At 36.8% G+C, this 13,341-nt stretch overlaps 1 protein-coding gene across 4 annotated transcripts in view; it reads right to left on the reverse strand.

Moving 5' to 3' along the window:
* LRBA (LPS responsive beige-like anchor protein) overlaps positions 1–13,341 on the reverse strand; it is a 554,804-nt gene that overhangs the window by 321,773 nt on the left and 219,690 nt on the right. The window lies entirely within an intron of this gene.

The raw sequence follows: 13,341 nt of genomic DNA on the forward strand, positions 1-13,341 counted from the left end.
CATTTATATATTTATCTAAACTTCCATGATAAAAAATAAATAATATATACAAAACTCCCCAAAAAAGTTGCATTAGCTTAATGATTGTGTAATGAGCAATAACAAAAAAAAAATCGATGAAACACAACAGAATCTCTAACAAACATCAGACTGTAATATATGATAGAGTCTTATCTCATACAACACAAAGAAAAATGTTTTATATTTTAAAAATTAAACATCACATCCACAGAACATCTACAAAAGAATATATAGGAAAAAATTTAAACGGTCTAAATGAGAAAAAAAAACTTAACCTAATAATAATGAAAGCAAGGATAAACGAAAATCTTTATAAGAAAGATTATATTAAAATTTAAATGACTATAAATGTATAATAAAAAGTATGTTGTGGGGGAAATAGTGCAACAAATAAAACAAAGGTTAATAGCTTTAAAATATAAAGCCATTTTATAAATCACTAAAAAATTGTGAACATTTATTTTGTTTGTAGGAACAATTAAACAAATTAGGTAAAGTAAAACAATCATAATGAGCGAGTGTTCATGCTCACTAGTAGTAGAAGTAATGTATACTCTATTTATCAAATTGAAAAGTATCTAATTATAGTAAAAGTGCAGTGAATGTGAAAAGAGTATGATATGAAAAGGTTTAAAAAGAAATTTTGTGTATTAAGATACTCAAAGGAGCTCATACTCTGGTCCAAAATTTTCACTTATATGAACAGCTCACCTAAAAAGTCAGAAATTCAAATAAAGATTTATGAAAATTGATATTCCTTAAACCTTTATTTGTAAGAGTAAAATACACAGAATTTAAGTTATCTAAAAATAAAGAATGGTAAAATTGTTTCATGTTTATATTGAGAAATAACACAGCTACCACAAATCATGTTTTCAAAAAACTTGCATGAAGGGCAATTTGGTCACAATATATTATTTTAAGGTTAGATTTTTATTTTAAAGCATCCTTATAATTCTAAGTTTGTGAGTGGGTACTATCAATGAACAAGTAAATGAGTGCATGTGTATTTCAAAAAGACTATGGGGTAGCCCTAGCCAGTGGGGGTCAGTTGGTTGGGCATTGTCCTGTGCACCGAAAGGCTACCTATTGAATTCCAATTAGGGCACATGCATAGGTTGCAGGTTAGATCCCAAGTAAGGAGCCTGCAGGAGGCAGCTGATTGATATTTCACTCTTATCTTGCTCTCTCTCTCCCCTATTCCTCTCTCTCTAAAAAAAAAAAAAAGAAAAAAGAAAAAAAATCAATAAAAATGTAATAGAGTATTAAAGGCTGCCAGAGAGAGACAGAAAATTACCTACAAGGGATCTCCCGTCAGACCATCAACTGATTTCTCAACAGAAACACATTAAGCCAGAAGGGAATGGAATGAAATATACAAAGTCATGCAAAGCAAGGGTCTAAATCCAAAAATACTGTACCCAGCAAGGCTATCAATCAAAGTTGAGGGTGAAATTAGGAGCTTCGCAGACAATAAAGTACTAAGGGAGTTTTTTTACCACCAAACCAGCAATGCGAGAAATGCTAAAGGGTCTGCAGTAAAAAGAAGAAATAGGGAGGGAAGAAGGAACACAGGCATAAAGAATAAAAATGGCGACAAACAAGTACCTATCAATAATCACTTTAAATGTAAAAGGATTAAATGCCCCAATCAAAAGACATAGGGTAGCTAAATGGATAAGAAAACATGACCCATATATCTGCCGTCTACAGGAGACCCACCTCAGAACAAAGGACTCACACAGACTGATGGTGAAGGGATGGAAAAAGCCTTTTCAGGTGAATGGAAATGAAAAAAAAGCTGGGGTAGCAATACTTATATCTGACAAGTTAGACCTAAAGTAAAGGCCATAACAAGAGATAAGGAAGGCCACTACATAATAATAAAGGGAGTAATTCAACAAGAAGATATAACTCTGGTAAACATATATGCACCCAATAAAGGAGCACCAAAATACATAAAAAAAACTTCTGGAAGATATCAAGGGAGAGATTGACAGCAATATAGTCATAGTAGGGGACTTTAATACCCCACTAACACCACTGGATAAATCCTCTAAACAAAAAATCACCAAAGAAACATCAATCCTAAATGACTCACTAGATCAGATGGAATTAATTGACATCTTAAGAACATTTCCCCCCAAAGCCAAGGAATACACTTTCTTCTCAAGTATACATGGGTCATTTTTAACATAGACCACATATTGGGACACAGACAAAGTCTCTTCAAATTCAAGAAGATAGAAATCATATCAAGCATCTTCTCAGATCACAATGGCATAAAATTAGAAATCAAATACAATGAAAAAAAAAAAATCAAACACCTGGAGGCTAAATAGCATGCTATTAAACCAGGGGTCCTCAAACTTTATAAAAGGGGCCAGTTCACTGTCCCTCAGACCGTTGGAGGGCCGGACTAGAGTTTAAAAAAAAAACTATGAACAAATTCCTATGCACACTGCACATATCTTATTTTGAAGTAAAAAAACAAAACGGGAACAAATACAATATTTGTATTTGCATGTGGCCCGCGGGGCGTAGTTTGAGGACCTCTGTATTAAACAATGATTGGGTTACCAAAGAGATCGAAGAAGAAATAAAAATCATCATGGCAACAAATGACAATGAAAACACAATAATCCAAAATATATGGGACACAGTGAAAGCAGTCCTGAGAGGGAAGTTCATAGCTCTACAGGCCTACCTCAAAAAAAAAGAAAAAATGGTAATAAATAATCTAACCCTACAACTCAAAGAGTTAAAAAGAGAGCAACAGGAAAAGCCCAGAATAAGCAGAAGGAAGGAAATAATAAAGATCAGAGTGGAAATAAATGACATAGAGACCATAAAAACAATACAAAAGATCAACAAAACCAAGAGCTGGTTCTTTGAAAAGATAAACAAGATTGATGAACCTTTAGCCAGGCTCACCAAGAAGCAAAGAGAGAGGACCCAAATAAACAAAATCAGAAATGAAGGAGGTGAAGTAACAACCGATCCCACGGAAATACAAAGGATTATGAAAAAAATACTATGAACAATTCTTCCAACAAAACAGACAACCTAGACGAAATGGACATATTTTTAGAAAAATAGAAGCTCCCAAAACTCAATCAGGAAGAATAAAAAAACCTGAATAAGCCGATAACCACCAAAGAAATTGAAGCAGTGATCAAAAATCTTCCAGCAAACAAAAGCCCTAGTTCGGACGGCTTTACAGGGGAGTTCTACCAAGCATTCAAAGAAGAACTAAAACCTATTCTCCTCAGAATATTCCAAAACATTCAAGAGGAAGGCACACTTCCAAGCTTATTCTATGAAGCAAGCATTACCCTTATTCCAAAACCAGAAAAAGATACCACAAAAAAAGAGAACTACAGGCCAATATCCTTGATGAACATAGATGCTAAAATCCTCAACAAAATTCTAGCAAATCGGATCCAGCATTCCATTAGAAAGATCATTCACCATGACCATGTGGGATTTATTCCAGGGATACAAGGATGGCACAATATCTGCAAATCAATAAATGTGATATATCACATAAAAAAATTGAGAGACAAAAATCACATAATCATATCAATCAATGCAGAAAAAGCATCTGACAAAATCCAACACCCTTTCTTGATAAAAACTCTTGGCAAAAGTGGGAATAGAGGGATCATACCTCAACATAATAAAAGCCTTATATGACAAACCTACAGCCAACAGTATTCTCAATGGGCAAAAACTAAACTCATTACCCCTAGAATGGGAACAAGACAGGGATACCCATTTTCACCACTCCTGTTCGATGTAGTACTGAAAGTGCTAGCCATAGCGATTAGACAAGAAGAAGAAATAAAAGGCATCCAAATTGGAAAAGAAGAAGTAAAACTGTTCTTATTTGCAGATGACATGATACTATACATAGAAAACCCCAAAGACTCCATCAAAAAATTACTAGACCTAATAAATGAATTTGGCAATGTAGCAGGATACAAAATTAACACCCAGAAATCTATGGCCTTTTTATACACCAACTAGAGGCATGGTGCCCAAAATTCATGCATGGGGGGATGTGTCCCTCAGCCCAGCCTGCACCCTCTCCAATCTGGGATCCCTCTCACAATCCAGGACTGCTGGCTCCCAACCACTCGCCTGCCTCCTTGCCTGATTGCCCCTAACTACTTCTGTCTGCCAGCCTGATCACCCCCTAACCACTCCCCTGCCTGCCTGATAGACGCCTAACTGCTCCCCTGCTGGCCCAATTGCTCCTAACTGCCCACCCCTGCTGACCTGGTCACCCTTAACTGCCCTCCCCTGCAGGCCTGGTCCCTCCCAACTGCCCTCTCATGCTGGCCATCTTGTGTCCACATGGGGGCGGCCATCTTGTGTGTTGGAGTGATGGTCAATTTGCATATTACCTCTTTATTATATAGGATAATGAACTCACAAAAAGAGAAACTAAAAAAACAATCCCATTTGCCATTGCACCAAAAAAAAAATAAGATACCTAGTAATAAACTTAACTAAGGAGGTAAAATACGTGTACTCGGAAAACTACAGGACATTGAAAAAAAAGAGATAGAGGAAGACATAAACAAATGGAAGAACATACCATGTTCATGGATTGGTAGAGCAACATCATTAAAATGTCCACACTACCCAAAGCAATCTACAGATTCAATGTAATCCCCATTAAAATACCAATGGCATATTTCAAAGATCGAGAACAAACTCTCCAAAAATTCATCTGGAATTTTTTAAAAAAGACCCTGAATAGCCACAGCAATCCTGAGAAAGAAGAACAGAGTTGGAGGGATCACAAAACCAGATATCAAGCTATACTACCAAGCCACCGTCCTCAAAACTGCCTTGTACTGGCACAAGAACAGACATATAGATCAATGGAACAGAACAGAAAACCCAGAAATCGACCCAAGCCATTATGCTCAATTAATATTTGACAAAGGAAGCAAGAGCAGGCAAGGGAGTCAAGGCAGTCTCTTCAATAAATGGTGCTGGGAAATTTGGTCAGATACATGCAAAAAAATGAAACTAGATCACCAACTTACACATACACAAAAACAAACTCAAAATAGCTAAAGGACTTAAATGTAAGATAGGAAACCATAAAAATCCTACAAGACTTCATAGGCAGCAAAATAGAAGACATATGTCATAGCAATATCTTTACAGACACAGCTCCTAGGGCAATAGAAACTAAGGAGAAAATAAACAAATGGGACTATATCAAAATAAAAAGCTTCTGCACAGCAAAAGAAACCATCAACAAAACATGAAAGCCCATTGCATAGAAGAAATAGTTGCCAATGCTATTTCAGAAAAGGGTTTAATCTCCAAAATTTACAGAAAATTCATATAACTTAACAAAAGGAAGATAAACGATCTAAACAAAAACTGGGCAAAGGACGTAAGTAGACACTTTCCAAAAGAGGACATACAGAAGGCTGAGAGACATATGAAAACATGTCAAAGTCACTAATAATCAAATCAAAACAACAATGAGGTACCATCTCACACCTGTCAGAATGGTTATCATCAACAAATCAACAAACAACAAGTGCTGGTGAGGATGTGGAGAAAAAGGAACCCTCTTGCACTGCTGGTGGAAATTCAGACTGGTGCAGCCACTGTGGAGGACAGTAGGGAGTTTCCTCAAAAAGTTAAAAATGGAACTGCCATATGACCCAGTAATCCCACTTCCAGGACTATATACCAAGAAACCAGAAACATCAATCAGAAAGGATATATGCACCCCTATGTTCACGGCAGCACTATTTACAATAGCTAAGATTTGGAAACTACCTAAGTGCCCATCAACAGATGAGTGGATTAAAAACCTATGGTACATCTACACAATGGAATACTACGCCATTATAAAAAAGAAGGAACTTTTACCATTTGCAGCAGCATGGATGGAACTGGAGAATATTATGCTAAGCGAAATAAGCCAGTTGGAGAAAGTTAAATATCACATGATCTCACTCATATATGGGATATAATAATCAACATAATTTGATCAACAAAAATAGATCTAGAGACAAATGGCAGGGGAGGTGGGGGGGTTAGAGATCAACCAAAGGACTTGTATGCATGCATATTAGCATAACCAGTGGACACAGACACGGGAGCGGTGGGGGTTTGCCCGCGGTGGGAATGGTTGAGGGGGTTAGAGGAGGTCAATTGGGGAAAAAGGAGACATGTGTAAAACTTAAGATAATTTAAAAAAAAAAAAAACTTTGCAAAAAAAAAAGGCTAAAGCCAAAATAAAATATATTGCAGTGTTTTAAAAAAAATGTAATAGAGTATAATGGCACCTTTGTACTACTTTTGCAAGTTCTTGTAAGTCTATAATTATTTCAAATTAAAGTTAAAAGAAAAAAATGGGGATAAATAGTTGTTACAGCTAGACAATGGATGATTTTTTTAAGATTTTTTAAATTGATATTTAAAGAGGGATGTGGGGAGAGGGGGGGAGAGAGAGAGAAACATCTATATTCCACTCTCACATCAATCAGTGCCTCCTGCATGCCTCCTAAAGGGGTTCAAGACCGCAACCTAGGCACTTGCTCTTGACAAGGAATGGAGCCAGCAACCTTCCAATGTATGGGAAGATGCCCAACCAACTGAGCCACACCAGCAAGGGTGACAATGGGTTATTTTTATTTTTCATTATTTTATAAGCTTTCTGTAATAAATATGTATCACCTTTACAATTAGAAAAATAAAAATTTATTTTAAACAAAGAAAAGCAAATAACCATTAATCAGAAAAAATGCAAATATTTAAAAGATAAATTCGATAAATCATCATCAATTCTAAAATTGGTAATTTAGGTTTCTAATATTTGTCAATGTGCTTCACATTCCTTCAGAACATTCAAGTGTATATTGAATAATATATTATTTCAACAGCAAAACAGTTCATGATACCATGAGGTCTACAGAGGTGTGAAGACAGAGACCACACTGGATTACTGTTCTGAGATCTGGTTTCTCTTTCAAAATCATTGATTTACTAGCTATGTGAACAAGACTAAATTAAATCACATTCTCTCAATCTACCCTCCATACTTCACATATCTGTTTTGGTGGTGAAACGAAAAAAAGAAAAAGTATTAAAGCACTTATTAGATGAGATGATATTAGAGCAGCCACAGAGCAATGTGGGCATAACTCTGTATCAGACTACTTGACCTCGGCTCCTACCTTTACCACCTATTAGCTGTATGACATAGAACACGTCACTTAACCTCTCTGTGCTTCAAGTTTCCTTCGCTCTCAAACTGGGAAGATGATAACATTTACCTCAAAGATTTATTATGAACATTTGTTTTATATTTGTTAAGAGCTTAGATGAATAAGTGGTGCTATAGAAGTGTTTAATTTTTTTTAAATTTCAAAGTATTTAACCAAAAAAGTTCTGTATTCTATTGAAAAATATTTTGTTTGCTGCCGGAGCCGGTTTGGCTCAGTGGATAGAGCGTCGGCCTGCGGACTGAAGGGTCCCGGGTTCGATTCCGGTCAAGGGCATGTACCTGGGTTGCGGGCACATCCCCAGTAGGAGATGTGCAGGAGGCAGCTGATCGATGTTTCTCTCTCATCGATGTTTCTAACTCTCTATCTCTCTCCCTTCCTCTCTGTAAAAAAATCAATAAAATATATTTAAAAAAAAAAAAAAAAGAAAAAAGAAAAATATTTTGTTTGCTAATATGAAAACAGTTGAATTCATCTAAAATATATATATATATATACATTGCTTTATTAAGAATTAATCAAGTGCTCTCATGGCCTTTACTTCATAAAAAAAAAAGACTTTTATTATTTCAAATAAGATCACTGGACAACTAGTTTGCAGTTCTATTGAAACTAATACGAAGTGAGTTCTACTGTATAGTAACTGAAATTCAAAGCAACATCAGCTAAAAGAACATTAAGAAATTCTTATTGAAGTGGATTTTAACTTACATAGATTCCTAAAATTTGTTATTATCTGATAATCTTGACCACGTTTTACAGATATATCACATTAGTTTAAATAAACTTAACTTTGATAGACAAATCTTATAACAAAAAGACAGTAATGAATGGTATCTACCCATTTATACACCATATTTACAAAACAGTGTCCAATGTTTTACACATACAGTGTTTTAATAAACATTCTGTTTATAGCTCTAAGATTAAAAAATAATGTTAAGATGTACACCTAATCAATGATGTCATGACATTCAAGGAACCTCTACATAAATCAAAAGCTGAAGATATCAAGAACGTCCCACTCCAAAGATAATCATGCAATGAACCAAGAAGATGAGCATTTCAGATCTACACTGTCATCAATCCCTTGATAATAAATGAAACAAGTCAGTTACTTTGCAACCACAAATGGTATATTAAATACATGACAACACCTCTTCTTTGCAGGAGGAAGTAGCTAGTAGGAGATAAAGTTCAGATATATTATTAAAGAATGGACAGCATAAATTCAAGGCTGAATATAGATAACCTTTAGGATACAAGCTGTCTAGGAAAAAATATGCTTCATCTTGTAGCATTATTTAAGATTTAAGAGCAATATAGTTAGAAATATATTAAACATGAACATGCCTCAATCAATTGGGTTTTGTGTCATAAATAAAGGAAATTCTTTTTCTGTGAAAATAAGCCTCGTAAAAATTAAAAAGATATGCTTGCTCTCTTAAAAGAGACTTTCAAGTGCCATATTTCAACAAATCTATTTTCTCCACTAAAAATTAAGGTAAAAATAACATTATTTGAAAAAACCTGGATTTTATTTAAATACTAGAGGCCCAGTGCACGAATTCATGCACGGGTGGGGTCCTGCCAGCCCGACCCCAATCAGGGCGGATCGGGGCCGGGCCTGTCAGGAGGAGGAAAGAGTGGGAGGTTGGCCCAAATCGGGGCCCAATCAGGGCCTGCCGGCCGGGGGGGTAAGGGCCATGAGCAATTGGCTGGTAGGCCCCGCCCCTGATCGGTGTGGGGAGGGCTGATTGGGGGCGGGGCCAGCTGGGGGAAGGGGCTGTAGCCACCAGCCTTGCCTCTGATTGCAGTGGGGGGGGGGCAATTGGGGGCAGAACTGGCTGGGGGGAGAGGCCATGGAAGGATTGGGGTGGTGGGGGCTGATTGGGGGTGGGGCCGACATGGGGAAGGGCTGTGGGTGCTGGGCCGGCCAGCCCCGCCCCTGAATGGGGAGGGGGAGCCGATCGAGGACCAGCAGGTGGGGGAGAGGCCGTGGGTGGTTGGCTGGCCGACCCCAATCCCAAATGGTGTGTGTGGGGGCCGATCGGGGACAGGGCCAGTCAGGGGAAGGGACTACGGGCCGTTGGCCGGTGGGCACTCCTCCTGATCGGAGTGGCAGGGGGCCGATTGGGGCAGAGCTGGCTGGGTGAGGGGCCACGGGCCATCTGGGTGGTAGGGGCCCATCAGGGGCAGAGCTGGCCAGGGGGATAGGCCACAGGCGATTGGCCAGCCGGCCACACCCCTAATCGGGGTTAGGGGGCTGATCTGGGGTGGGGCGGGGTGGGGGGAGGGGCCATAGGAGGTTGGCTGCTGATCCCACCCACAATCGGACCGGTTTGCTGGCTGCATTAGGCATCATAGCGACCGGTCATTACAGGGTTCCTGTTGCTGGCTTTTTATATATAGAGATGTTATTATCATTAATCTATATAAAACCCTAATATGCAAATCAACCAAATGGCAGAACGACCAGCGGAATGATCAGTTGCTATGATGCGCACTGACCACCAGGGGGCAGATGCTCAACGCCATTGGTGCCCCCAGCCCAAAGGCCCCGACCAGTGGCGGTGGCGGGGGGGGGGAGGGGGTCGTCAGCAGTGAGGCTGGCAAGCGGGTGGTGCTAGGCCAGCCAAGGTGGGTGCTAGCAGGAGACCCCTGGTCATTCTGCCATTCTGCCAGTCACCCCACAGAGGGAGGGGACTGGCGACAGTAGTGAGGGCAGGGCCGGCAAGTGGGCAGTACCAGGCCAATGTGGGTGCAAGTGGGGGCCCTGATTACTCTGATGGTTGGCCCAAAGATTGGCCCCGATCGCTGACAGGCCTAGGGACCCTACCCATGTACGAATTTCGTGCACCAGGCCTCTAGCACTTTATAATATTACAATATTACAAAACAAAGGTAAAAATTAAAAATAAAAAACTCTACTAGATAAAACATAAAATTATATAGTTAAAAATAAAGCTGCTGTGTATGCCAACAATAAATCCTATCACACATTCTATAGAAATCTAATGAATGTGAATCAAAAGCATAGATTAGAGATTAAGAGATAAATTGCATAGATCTGAATTCTAGCTGTAACTCTGGACTATATCCTCCTTATGCTGTTTTATCATTTATAAAATGAGAGGTAATAACAGCACTACTTCAGAGGTTTATTGCAAAGATTAAATTAGTTAAAACATATATGTATATATAAATACGTATACTGGTTGGTTAAAGTCAGTTTAACTCTTGCATAACACAGTGTTTTAGAAGTATTTTTCCTCTTTTCTTTTATTTTTCCTTCTTTCAATTCCACATTATCTCCTTCCTCATTTTCTCTCATTCATACACACAAGAACACATAAATCACCTCCATGATCACTAAAAATCAAAGAAAAAGAGTGAACTATAATCTCACCCCCCAAGTTACCAAGTAACTTCTTCATAATAAATTAGAAAGATATGTTCCAGGTTAGGTTGGAGGGCTAACAAGGCAACTAAATTGTTTTTTCTTCTTTCAATTCCTAAAAAATTAGCAAATAAAATCCTTTTGAACAACAAAGAATTAAACGAAATTAACCAAACAACAACAACAACAAAAAAATTAACAAACAGTATGGATCATTAAATAATTGGTTGCCATTGGGAAAATAAAGATACTGGGACTAGAACTAAGGGTACAACAAAGCTCAGTTCTTAACCATATGCCCGAAGCAATACGGTGAGTTGACAAAATTCTGAGAATTTTTCTTAATGCTTTCATATAAAGAGAGAGAAACAAACTGACTAGGACAGTGATGGCGAACCTTTTGAGGTCGGCATGTCAGCATTTTGAAAAACCCTAACTTAACTCTGGTGCCGTGTCACATATAGAAATTTTTTGATATTTGCAACCATAGTAAAACAAAGATTTATATTTTTGATATTTATTTTATATATTTAAATGCCATTTAACAAAGAAAAATCAAACAAAAAAAATGAGTTCGCGTGTCACCTCTGACACGCATGTCATAGGTTCGCCATCACTGGACTAGGAGGTATCATTATCTCCATTTCTTCTCATTGAAGATACTGGAAAAACTACAGTGCCAAACATAATGAAGCAAGGAAGTGAAAATCAGGGCTGACTTCCCAGGACAGAAGCAGACACCAGACTATTCTCTGAAATGACATCATGATTCAAAGCCTAAGCACATTTTGCCCTGATAAGAATTGTCCATAGCTTCTAATAAGATGAAATGAACTTAACAAATACTTAACAAAACCTTAAAGAGAAAGCAAAACTTAGATGTGCTGGGAAGTTTCCTCACCCATCTCAAAGATGTCTCTCATTCTCTTCGTGATAGTCTATACAATATTGGCCAAAAAAAAAGAAAAAATATAGCAAAATTCAGACTGTAGCTCACACTGGGGAGAAGGGAAGAAGTCACTGAAATATTCTGTTTGACTAAGCCAATAGAAAATCCAGGCAAGTACATTCTAAGCATGTATATCACCAACCAATGAATCAATAAAAAACAAGCTGAGTAGTAATTTCTTCAAATAAAACTGGGAGATTCTATACAAAAGACAAAGTATCTCAAGAGAATATATAACAAAATATAAAGGAAATTCCTATGATTATTTCCTTGTAATGATCAACATAACAATAACATAACTAAAAAACACACACATAAAAATATCAAAATAGCTAAGGTGAAAAGAGAGGTTGAAGACCTGAATTATCAAATGAAGAACAAAACATAAGCATTATAGATAAATAAATTACAAACATCAGGTACAAAATAAAACACTAAAAACTTAGTTACTGATGGTTAGAGATCAGGGAAAATAAAGCAATTAAGATGTAACTCTAAGAGATATGAAAAACAGACATGTGATATAGATTAATGAATGTATAGCTAAGTAAAGAAAAATAAAATAAAATGAGAACTTTCCAATTTTAATTTAAAACAATTTCCATGAACTGAATTTACAATATAACTAAAGACTATGATCCAGGAAAATTTTATGAATGTTTATTACTGAGTCATACTGCTGTTGAAATTGAACTTCATGAGCAAATAAAGAAATCTGAAACAGGAAAAAGCAAATCATCAACTGAGAAAAATATCAGACCAGCTTCAAACTTCTCTGAAAGCAGCATTCAAAGCCAGAAGAAAGCAAAACAATGTCTATAAAGTTCTAAAGGAATGCAAGTGTTAGCCAAGAATTTTAAATCCATCAGAATGTTACTCCAATATAAAGACAGCAGGGAAATATTCTTAAACATAAAAGAAGTTTAAGTTTACAGCACACATGAGCCTCTTGTACATTAAAAAAAGAAAAGAAAAAAAATTGAGTCAAAAGAAGGAACCTGGATACTAAGAAACTCTGACTAATAAACAAGGGAATGGGGTACTGAATTCACTTGTATACTTTTTGTTCCCCCAAAGTCTTATAGGACTGGCTGCTAAAATCTAACATGTGCTTTTTTTCTGCATTTACTGGTATCTTGACATAATTTTTCTATTTTAATTTGTTTAGATATAATTTACTTAAGAAGTAGATATCTTAATATTAAACCATCTTTGAATTCCATGAATAAAATCTAAGTATATAATTCTTAGTATATACTTACAATTAGTATATAATTATTTTATCTCATTGTGGAGTATGTTGATTAAACTTTTAGTTAGAATTTTGTACCCATATTCTTAAATAATATTTATCTTTTGGAGTTTTATTGTTCCAATAACTTTTTCAGGTTGTATAAAATGCACTGGGGAGGTTTTCATCTTCTTTAATGTACCACAAAAATATCAGCAACATTTAAATTATCTGTTCATAACATGTTAGAAAGAACCCAGATGGTGCTTTTAACTTTTTTCCAATAAATAGCAAATATTTTTACCAAATTTTTCTAGTTCACCTTAGGTGTCAAATTTGCTAATTTATATAGCTACAATACCATTAATTTCCTCTATGAATTAACACCTGTTACACGTGTTCAGGTGTAACTGTTGAATACGCAGAAGTCATTGGATAGATCGTCACTTGGTCCTTCAGTGAGGATCCCAGAAGA

Source organism: Myotis yumanensis, unplaced genomic scaffold (assembly GCF_028538775.1).
Source record: "Myotis yumanensis isolate MYYU_CA2020_CCGP unplaced genomic scaffold, mMyoYum1.0.hap1 SCAF_5, whole genome shotgun sequence".
NCBI classification, from domain to species: domain Eukaryota; kingdom Metazoa; phylum Chordata; class Mammalia; order Chiroptera; family Vespertilionidae; genus Myotis; species Myotis yumanensis.